This window comes from Gossypium raimondii, chromosome 11 (assembly GCF_025698545.1).
Source record: "Gossypium raimondii isolate GPD5lz chromosome 11, ASM2569854v1, whole genome shotgun sequence".
NCBI classification, from domain to species: domain Eukaryota; kingdom Viridiplantae; phylum Streptophyta; class Magnoliopsida; order Malvales; family Malvaceae; genus Gossypium; species Gossypium raimondii.
The window spans coordinates 11,349,496-11,361,594 of NC_068575.1; the positions used below are offsets into that span (position 1 = coordinate 11,349,496).

The 12,099-nt window shown below is 28.7% G+C and overlaps 1 long non-coding RNA gene across 1 annotated transcript; it reads right to left on the minus strand.

The window, feature by feature from the left end:
* Window positions 1-9,598: 9,598 nt before the first annotated feature.
* Window positions 9,599-11,592, minus strand: LOC128034950 (uncharacterized). The gene is made up of 2 exons (XR_008191315.1): window positions 10,273-11,592; window positions 9,599-9,896 (listed from the first exon to the last, which is right to left on the minus strand). It is a non-coding gene; the product is annotated as an uncharacterized LOC128034950 (long non-coding RNA).
* Between the last annotated feature and the right edge of the window lie 507 nt (window positions 11,593-12,099).

Genomic DNA, 12,099 nt, shown 5'->3' on the forward strand with positions numbered 1-12,099 from the left:
AACCAATTCGAGTAATTATCTTAATTAGAATAACTAAATTGACAAAAAAATTTAGAAACCAAAATAGGAACGATACTTTTTAAAATGACCTGCAATATAAATTGCCCTATAATTTATAGATTTGGTCGAGTTAAAACAAGTAAAAAAATTACTGGATAAAAGTATTTACAAGCCGGTAGAATAGTAAATGATTAGTTTATTTAAAATTAGTTCTACATTATAATTATTCAGACATATTTATATTATACTTTACTTAAAAACTTATCCAAAAATGGGTGCAGCATTTAAAGTAATTAAAATTATTTTTGTATTAATGTGTTATTTATTAACAATTCGAGCAATTATGAATACTTTATCCAATTATTCATTCAGTATTTTTTTATTTAGTTCTACATTATAATTATTTAGACTTGTATTTATATTAATATTTACTTAAAACTTATTATATTAATAATTATTTTCTTAAATCTTAATCCAAAAATGGGTGCAGCATTTAAAGTAATTAAAATTATTTTTGTATTAATGGGTTATATATTAAATAAATATACGTTTAATGATTGAATAAATAAAAAAATCATTCCAGTTCCATCTCAAATAAATAACAAAAATAACATTTTTTCAATAGATAATTGTACTCTCCGACACATTCAAAGGACATATTCTTCCCAAATCACATGGTGTTTTTTTTATATGTTACTTCATCTTCGATTTATTGGTGAAAAAAAACAAACACTACTGTACTTGTTGACCAAGTAACTCTTGTATTGTAGGTATAGCATCTACTTTCACCTATGGACACAAAATTTACACATATATATAATACCCCCAAAAACATGATTTAAAAATGACATAAATATTATTCGAATTATATAACAAATATTGACCAAAGGTTGGGTCATTAAGTAAGTTGAAGTTGGTAGGTTTTAGAATAGAACAGGGTGTACGATGAACAGCCATTGGAAAGGGTGCCAGAAAAGAAAGGTTTTTGCAGTCCAATTTTTATTTTATGAATTATGATAGCTATGCTAAGGCAGCAACCTCCACACACATGGAGTCCTTCCTCACCTTCACTACCTTGTATCTTCTTCATTTTCATGTCTTTTTTTTTCTTGATGTATAAAAGGGACAAAAATCAATGGAAATTGTTATCAATTTTCATGGTTTTTTCTAGATAGAATAAATTATAAACTTTTAACCTAACTGAAGCAATCCAATATTAAATGATTATTCTTTTTCCTTTAGACTTGTTTTATTTTCTTCTTCTTTTTTCAGAATTGTTTTTGGGTTCTGACCACTCACCATGTGACTGTCATGAATTGAAAGGGAAGGTTATATTATGAATTTTATGACCCACATTTTTTTTTGCACCCCTAGGGACACACACTTCCAAGCCAATAGGATAAATTTAAGATTAAAAAAATAATCTTATTTATATTAATATAGAGATGTAATCAAAACACATTTAAATTATATTTTAATGTTTTAAAATTTTATATTTTATTAATAATATTATTTAGTGATATTTAGATGGTATCTTTAATAAAATTTATAAATATAATTTTATTTAATAAAATATTGTTAATATGTTTTTGTTATAAAATAAAAAGCAGAAAACAAAGAACAAAGAATAAAGAGAATGGAAGAGCAAATAGAGCGTATTTTATTGATCAACCGAAATATTTACAAAGCTTCTTTAAAGTCTCTATTTATAAGCATAAGAAATATAAATGAAGCAGATATCTACTTCTAATGTCTATTAGAATTTAAAGTACATCAAAACTTATCTTAATCTTTATGGACATTCAATTAATAAGATATTCATAACATTTCCCCTTGGATGCCCATTAGTAGATAATGTGCCTCGTTAAAGCCTTATTAGGAAAAACCTTGTGGGATAAAAACCTAATGAAGGAAAAAATGTACACAATATTCTATTATAAGCTGCATCGTTAAAAACATTTATCAGAAAAACCCAATGAGACAAAACATTGGTTAAGAAAAAAAGAGTACAGCGTGTATTTACTCCCCATCATGAAACCATCACATACTTTCTCATATTCTACGTATTCAATCTTGAATACTAGTTTTTCAAATGACTATTTGAATGTATTGCTAAGCATTTATGTCACCATTCTTTTGAAAGTCATGAGCGAGGAAAAATTTGGGAGAAATATATTTTGATCTATTCAGTAATTTCAACAATAATCATAGCAAACTTTAATCATGATTCTTCTATAAAAACACAAATAAATATTTTGGATCATTTTATAATCTCTTTTAACTATTATTGACTAAGTCAAATTTATCACATATGTTCAATTATTTCAATTCATATAAATGAACAATTTCCCAATAATTTCAATATGCTTCTACCATTCTAAATCCTTCAAGTATTTTAATATAAACTTTAATATATAGTGATTCATAAAAGACGTAATAACAATCATTAAATGCAAGTTAAATCTTTTATGAACTGTTAGTTTAATAATATATTTAAAGGTTATTGCATCCACCATAAAAGAATATTATATTTTTTTCATAATCAATGCCAAGCCTTAGCAAAAAAACTTCATATTTTTATTCTGTTTTTGCAAAACTACTTTATTTGTACCCTCACTGGCTTTATACCTTTAGATATTTGGACTACTAGTTCAAAAACTCTACAAATTTAATTGTACTTAAGTTGAAGTTGCGTCTTTTTATTTTGATCAATCTATTCTATATCTATATTTCTCAATATATTTATTCAAGATTCTCGTTTCATTTCAACAATAATATTGCATGCAAAACCATTATCAATCACTTTTATTATTCGGTTCCACATTTTCTCGAATTGACATAACTTATCGAGATTTCTTCATTTTCACTACTTTAATCTTCAATTTCAGGTACCTGAATCTCTTCTGGAGTTTTAGTTATGTCTTGGGTCTCTTCTAGAGCACCTGTCTCAACTATATAACCATCTAGAAGAATTTTCATCTTTGGAACTCATCAATCACTACACCAAAACAGGTTTTTAGCGGTGTTTTTTTATGCCTTTAGCGCTAAAAGTATTTGCGGCGTTTTTGAAAGCGCCGCAAAAAATGCCGCTGTTGTCAATTGCGGCGTTTTTAGAAATAAACGCCGCTATAGACCATGACCTTTAGCGGCGCTTTTCCCACAAACGCCGCTATAGATCAGGACCTTTAGCGGCGCTTTTGCACAAACGCCGCTATATCTCAAGACCTTTAGCGGCACTTTTTCCACAAACGCCGCTATAGATCAAGACCTTTAGCGGCGCTTTTCCCACAAACACCGCTATAAAACAAACCTTTAGCGATGCTTCTCGCAAAAACGCCACTAAAAACATAACATTTAAAAAATTATTTTAATCAAATAATATTTATTTTTATGATAAATATTATATTATGTTTTATTTTTAAATTTGAACTTTAAATATACTTTCAAGGATAAATAAAAATATTATTTAAATTAAATTTTCTATGAAAATTTTAACTTTAAAACTAAATATAAAATTAATGAATTTAGTTTTAGAATTTAAAATAATAAATTAATAACACAATTAAAATCCAAAAGTTAGAACTCAAGTTGTCGTAAATATTAAAGTAAAAATAAAATTTAGAATCAAAACTAAAATAAATAATACATATGAGAAACAGACTGACTAGTTGAACTTGTCTATGACTATACACATTGCAAGGTAATAAAAAATACAATGCAGGCTGCTGCACCATCTTTGCTCTGCAAGTTTCATTGAAGGCATTCCAAATTATATCCTGCAATATAAACATGCATTATTCATAAGAAAGATAAAAGGTACAAACCACACATGTAAGGAGAGGAAAAGTGAAAGAAAACAGAAATTTATGAATGTAAATACAAAATGCTTCAAACACAACCTAATTGTGATTCATAATAAATATTACCTCCACTTCACTGAAGAGTAAGTGGATCCAAGTTCTAAAAGCAGAACAAGTTTTCCAAACTCGTGTGCATCCCGCAAACTTTCTTCCCAAGGTGAAACAATGTAGGAAGCAGTTTAAGATCACTTAAAGAATGTAGACTAATTTTCCCACAAATAACAAAGAATCAAAGTAGGCTATAAAAATAATTTAAACAACTGGTTTAGGAGTGACAGAGGAGTGCTTACAAGTTCTCCAAACCATTTGCTCCTATCCTGTAAGCATGAATAAACAAAGAAAATGTAAGTACTTCTTCACAAGAAATATCCACATCAAGGAGAACAATAGAGGATAACAGGATAGTAAATCGCAATAAGGAGGAAAGCGAAACTTGCAAGCATGATATTGTACAGGATGATGAGGATTAAATAAATAAATTTATTCATCCAAAAGAAATACGAGTAGAAGCAAGAACCGGTAGGAGAAACAATCAAATGAGACCACATTATTCTTCCAATAAATGTTAAAAGAAATTGAAATTTGAGATCATGTGATTTAAAAAAAAAGAACCAATGCAGGAGGGAAAAAAAAGGCTATAAAGTGAGGTGAACAAAGAAAGAAAAGGTGTCACAAGATTTACCTAAAAGAAACATTCAACTGCAAGTCAGAATGGTATCCATAGGAAGAAGAAAACGTAAGGTGTTAAGATAATTTAAAATGTAAAAGTGCCAAGCAAAACCATGGGTCATATTCAGTTTCTGAAACAACAGAACAAACAAGTTTTGAAAATTTTACAAATGAACACCTAAAATTCCAATCAATCCAATCAATCAAAAGCAACTATAGAACTCCAGAGAATAAAATTTTAATCATGTACATAGCTAAGATCTTTAACCAATCAAATATTCCACAATGAACCAAGGTAAGAACACAACCTCATCTTGAGATGGTAGCGTGGAATTTTTGGACTCCTGTACAATTTGCTCTTTGGCATCCTCCATGCCTGACGTAGCTCCTTGTAAATCCCAGCCAATAGCACCTATGATAGCACACAAGTAATTTGAATAAAAACTTCACTAATGCTAGAAGTTCGACAATTTAGGCAGCACGAAAAAAAAAACTAGGTAGAAAACAAAATACAAAATCTTTGTAAACACAAGGCAAACATCATAAAAAAGGCTATGATGCAAGTAAAAAAAAATTCTCAGAGAATATCCATATCTACTCAATACCATTTCGTAACATAACAAGCCCCAAATAATTACCAAAGGAGTTCACCAAAATTCAAGAAAAAATTGATGAACAAAAATTATAAGCAGTATTTATTCAACCTATTAATGACTTTTCTGGCTTAAAATACAAGTATCCCATCCCTAAATATTTACTTGTTGAAACATATATGTTCGCATCAAAACCAATTATATAATTGCAGTAACAATGAAAAACCCCAAATACCAAATATTTTACAATTAATAACATGCCAAAATTTTACATTACATTAAATTTTACAAATACTAACCATTAAATTTAATTCATTTGAGGCGAAAGAAATGAGGTCCTTACTTAAGCTAGAAATTCAATTAAAAACCTATGAATATCAAAACCTAACAAACAATCAAACCACAATATATTCTCCAACTAAAATTAAAACAACCCTACATAAAAAAAAACCCTGGGTGCTAACAATTATTTTACAAGTTAATTCAGCAAATAAATGACGATAAATTGGAACTAAATTCAAATATTGGAGGAAATAAAATGCGAAATTGAAAAATACTGAAGTACCTGAATATTTTTCAGCACTCTAAAGGGATCGGAAATTCAAAGGAAAAGATTTGAAAAATGGCGTTTGAAAAAAAATACAAATATAAAAAGACTGTTGAAATTTTCGGTGGAGTTGTTTTCAAGATGGCAAATATAAACTACATGGAATATGAACAAATAAAATGTCAAGATGGAAATCAGCACGGTCGGATGAATGGTCTGGGAAATCAACAAACTTGCAGAAGGAAACAACCACGAGTGATTGAGAGTCGGATGAATGGGGTGGATGCGGATCTAAAGTGGGAATGGGATCAGCAACCGTGGTGGCAGAGAAGCACATGGACAGTGTCATCCTCTGAGGGTGAAAGGAAGCGTAAAAACCAGAGAGAGGAAATGGCGCGATTTTTTAAATGGGAAGATTAGGGATTTCAGGGGGGAAATTTTGGGTAAATGGCGCGATTTTTTAAAGTAAAATGATTTTTGCGGCGTTTTTATAAAAAAACGCTTATAAAAAAGCCGCTATTGCTTCCCTTTTTGCGGCATTTTTCACAAAAACGCCACAAAAAAATCATTTCATTTTGAACAAAACGACGTTGTTTTGCTCTGCTAAAAATCTTTTATTTTGTCTGTTAAAAATTATTAGTTAAGTGATTTTATAAATTGAATTTTTATAAAAAAAAACCAAGTACTCTTAAAATAAATATCGTATATTTTAATAAGAAAAAAATGATTAAATAGCTGTAATTAATTATTAAGTTAGAATTATCCAATGTAAGCAATTAATCTCTCACATATCAAATTTCAATTAAAGATTGAGACGTTAATCATGATTTTATATTATTCATTTTCGATCTAATCTCCATTTTATTAGAGATATTTCTTCCTAACTAGAATATAACTATTTTACTAGATGTTCGATATGGAATGATTTTAATTTTTGTATTTCATTTTTATTTGTTATAATTTGGTCCTATCCAAAATAGATAGTTACATATCCATATCAATCATTACAATATTAATTTATTTATTTATCATTTTTTAAATCTAATATTTAATTATATCAAATGGTTTAGATTAAATATTTTTAAATATAAAAGCATTAATTAATTGTATAAAATTTCATCATTTAACAAATCTAAAGTAAACCTTAAATTCTAAACCCTAAATCACTAACTCTTAACCTCTAACCCCTAACCCCTAACTACTAACCCCTAACTACTAACCCTTAAACCTTATTTATAATATAAATTAAAAAACACTAATTAATCTAAACCCTAAACCCTAACCCGAATCCCTAACCCCGAACCCCTAACCCCTAAACTTTATTTAATATAAATTAAAACACACTAATTAATCTAAACCCTAAACCCTAACCTAACACCAAATCCATAAACCTTAAATCCCTAAATCTTAATCTCTAACCCCTAACCCTTAAATCACAACCCTTAAACCAGAACCCTAATCCATAGTCTCTAATTTCATAATCTATAAACCTTAAAATTATAACTCCTAAACCGGCCTTAAATCCTAAATTAACCATATACCCTAAACCATGTATATTAAACCCTATCATTTATTCTAACCGATTGTCCTATTGAGACTTTTTTTTTAAATATTAGATGGTATATAACATTTGGTTATTCTCATTAAGTCTGTAAATACATCCGACAGTTAACTTATAATAAAATGAGTTATCCTTTTGAACTTCGGTTCAAATTACTCTCTATAAGAATCTAAATAATGATAACTCATTACAATTAATGATTTCATTTAGCTATTATTTCTCTCCCCTAATATCGGAAAACTAACAAAAAAATCACAAATCATGTTATAATTGGATCTCCAATACATTCAAAACATCCAATAATACAAAGATACTCGTAATTAATATATATTTCCAACTTTCTTTAAGGATTCACTCATCTTTGTGCGTTGTGGTAAAGCAATTGGAACATATACGCACATAAAAAAAAAATCAAAGATGAGAAATATTTAGCTCTTGACCAAAAATCAATTGTAATGGGGGAGTATTTATAACTGATTGGTTTGATGCGTACAATACATAAATCAACATAATCACATGTTGAAATAGGAAGTTTAGTTCTCATAAATAATGGTTTAGACATTAATCAAAAGCATTCAATTAATAATTTCTCTAAACCAATATGCATATAAATAACAAACTTTTATAAAAAATTTCAAACTCAATCAATAAAATCTTGTGATATAAACTCATTAGTATTAGCAAGATGAATTGTCTTAATTGCATGATCTGAAAGTAATTATTTAAACAACCAATCTTGTAAACGACAGGTTGCAAATTGATAACACATATATGCTTATTTTATAGATGCATCTACCAAAATCATATAATATCAAAACGATTCTCATGGTGGATGAATGTGCCCATATTTATTTCGAAATGTAAGACATTAAATCTTAACTTTAGCTAGTGAGTTTCTAATAATCAATTTTATTGAGAACAAGCAACAAATGAGAATTCTTTAAATTAAAGAATCAAAAGATTCTTTAATGAATGTTCATATGAATTCTCAATTAATTTACGCATCATATATGATCTAGGATGGTCTAACTGGTCACGCCAAGTAATAAATGAATTTGTATTAGTAAACTTCGTTTACTTTAACATGTGTTTCAATTGTACTAAATTGTAACAAATTGATAATTTTACTATCATTCATTTTACTTTGTATCCACATATAAGTACTATTGTGACATTTACTACTGAAAATGTCTAAATCAATGTGAAGTTTATAATGCCACTAAGTCAATAAATATAATTTCCAAATAATTATATGCAATATTCACTTTAGGGAATATGTCAAAATCTTCAAATATCCAAATAAGATAAATATTTTCTATCTGTAATGATAGAATTCATTACTACATTCTCACATCCTTCCTCAAAGAATATTAATGAAACAAAATATTTGGGCATATGTCATATATGTGGCCAATAATATTTCATATCACATTAATAACATAAGTTATCTTTACCCTTTGAAGAGTTATCTTAACAACTCTTATTGTTCTTTTATTTATTACTATGTTCCCATTTTTAGTGGTCCATGATTATATCTTTTATTTTCTTTATGTTTGCATTTACTTGAGGAATGTAACAAATCTAGTAGGACAAACAACTAACGTCTCTATTGATTCTTTATTTCAAAATCACCATTGCAAATATACGTGGATTTCAAATCAGAATCTATCTATTCATGTTATCATGATCAGTCTCCAATTATAATAAACATGATATAATAAATAAATCATTATAAAATTCACTTGAAGATCTTTAACATCATCGTCATCACCCACTTAAGTGTTATATAGATTTCTTTGGATAATGATTACCCATCGTGCGCAGGCCTCAATTGAATATTGAAATAGCAATAACTCTAAAAGGCAATCGACAACAACTTGATAAGCAAATTTGGAGTGATTCAATACAGCAAAACAGACTTTTAGAGGCATTTTTTTAAGCCTATAAGCGCCGTAAAACTAATTGTGACATTTTGATAAGCACGCAAAAAACGCCGTTTTGCGGGGTTTATATATAAAAAAGCCGCTATAGAACATGACCTTTAGCGGCGCTTTTCCCACAAACGCCGCTATAAAACATGACTTTTAGTGGTGTTTTTCCACAAATGCCGCTATAGAACAAGACATTTAGACAAACGCCGCTGTAAAACAAGACCTTTAGCGACGATTTTCCCACAAACGCCGCTAAAAAACATGACCTTTAAAAAAATATTTTAATTAAATAATATTTATCTCTATGATAAATATTATATTATGTTTTATTTTTGAAATTTAAACTTTAAACTATATACTTTTAAGGATAAAAAATATTAACTAAATTAAATTTTCTATTAAAATTTTAACTTTAAAACTAAACATAAAAATTAATAAATTTAGAATTTAGAATTTAAATATTATGTTTAAATAAATGAGCAATCTACCTCACAGCTCATCTGATCTATATTAACTCGGCCAATTATGAAAGAAGCTACAAAACACGTAATAATTAACAATCATGGTTAAAGAAGCTAGTACACAAGGTAGCTACAAAACCTTGTTTCAATAACACCAAATTCAAGTTCCGACTAAGATAAACGACCATGGAATGCAACATTAAATAAAATTCCACTTGAAGAAGTGCTAAGCCTTGGCTTTTCCAGCTTGAAGAGATTGAATCCTTTGCTACACCTTCAATATTTAAAGGATGCAAAACCAAATGATCAGATAAACCAACAAACTTGGTAAACAAAAGAGATGTTAAAAACAAAAAATATATATACCCATTAAGGCTAAAAAAAAATATAACAAACAATTATGTGCAGCTTTAGTAGCAGGTTGAACCATACTAACAAACAATCTCAATCATAGCTCTTCCATGTGTCACAAATAGGCATTCTTTCAAATGATTGTCTAAACTACTCGATCTATAACAAGGAACAATAGTATTAATTTACAAAAAGCAGAACAGAAACATGCTGCACTACTGTTGTTTAACGTTATATAGAAATGTCTTATATAGCATAAAAGAGAACTAAGGCACATAGAAAAGAAGAAGAACACCAACCACTTCTCTCTTGCCGTGTTGTTTCTCTTCCAAATCTTGAAGAGATGAATCAAGCCGCTTCCTGAGGACAAAGAAACAAAGTTCTAAAGTTATACATATGATAGTTACAATGTGGCATAAGACATTTCAAAAGATTTTGGTGTCATTTCTTAAAGTAAGAGACTTGTAGTTCCTATTTAGAATGATTTCAAAATGAAACGGGATAAAGGTAGCAAGCTATAAATCCCAACTTTTTCTTGCCCAACTAAGAAGACAAAATGAGTTCTCAAAACTTAAAATTCAGATAGAAGGAATATGATCAAAGCTAATATAATATAGCAGTCTAGAACCATGATAATAAAAAATATGGATATTCAATTGCAAAGCCAAATGAATACAATTAAAACATAAAATGCCAAACATCAAAGAGACTGAGGCCTTCTTTCTTTCCTAAAATTTATGTTGCTATTAATTGAAATCAAAACAATTTGCACACCCACCAAAGCAGTTAATGGAAAATAGTCAAAAAGGTCGGTAAAGATCTTCCAAACATTAGCATTTCCATATCTGTAACCAATCATTGTAAAAAGTATTATCAAGAGACAGAAGCAACTACAGTACCAATTTATTTTCTTAACTGGAAATAAGCGTAGTTTAAGAAATATCATGAAGATAAAAAAGATAATGAATAGACATCTAGCACATTTAAGGACAATATTTTCTGCGCCACACATTAGAAATTATATTTTAACAAGGAAACAAATAGAGAATAAAAAAGAATTAGCAATTTTCATTCAATTCAATTGCTATATTTTTAAGGACAATATTTGAATTCAGTTATTCATTTTTAACTAAATACTATTACTTTGCTTTAAAAGCTTGCAAATTCTCCTAAAAAAACCCTAAAAAATGCGCGTTTCGAATCATTTCTCCCTTCTCATCTCGCATCGCTTTCATGAATTGAACCATCCAAATACTTGCATCTTCAAAAACAAAACACACACACACACACAAAGTAAATAATTTGTTAAAACAATTTAAAATTACAAGTGTTAGAGATTCAGAGTTCACTGATGGCGAGTTTCTTTCCGGCTAGGGTTTCGACGGACACGCAGCGGTCGACGGGAGCTAGCAGTTCCCATAGACCGTTAACTCCCATTTTGGTAAGAATTCAAAATCTTACTGAAGTAGGAGGAGGAGGAGTTACTGCTGTTGATGAGGGCGGTTGAGAAAAAGAGGAGCTTAAAGTAGCAAAAGTAGGGGAACGATGATGATGAAGACGGTGGTGGCGGAGAGAAAGACCTAAAGGGTGTTTTGAGGATACCAATTTTAGGGGGGGAAATTAAGGGTTTCAGGGAGAAAATTTAGGGATAAAACGGCACGATTTTTTAAAAGTAAAATGATAAATACCGTAAAAAATTATTTCATTTTGAACAAAATGACGCCATTTTGCTCTACTAAAAATGTTTTATTTTGTCGTGATTTTATAAAACATTTATTATTACTATTTTTATAAGTTGGATTTTATAAATAAAAAATCAAGTACTCTCAAAATAAATACCGTATATTTCAATAAGAAAACAAATGATTAAATGGTTGTAATTAATTATTAAGTTAGAATTATCCAATGTAAGCAACCAATCTCTCACATATCAAATTTCTATTAAAGATTGAGACGTTAATCATGATTTTATATTATTCTTTTCCGATCTAATCTCTATTTTATTAGAGATATTTCTTCCTAACTAAAATATAACTATTTTGTTAGATGTTCGATGTGGAATGATTTTAGTTTTTGTATTTCATTTTATTTGTTATAATTTGGTCCTATCCAAAATAGATAGTTAT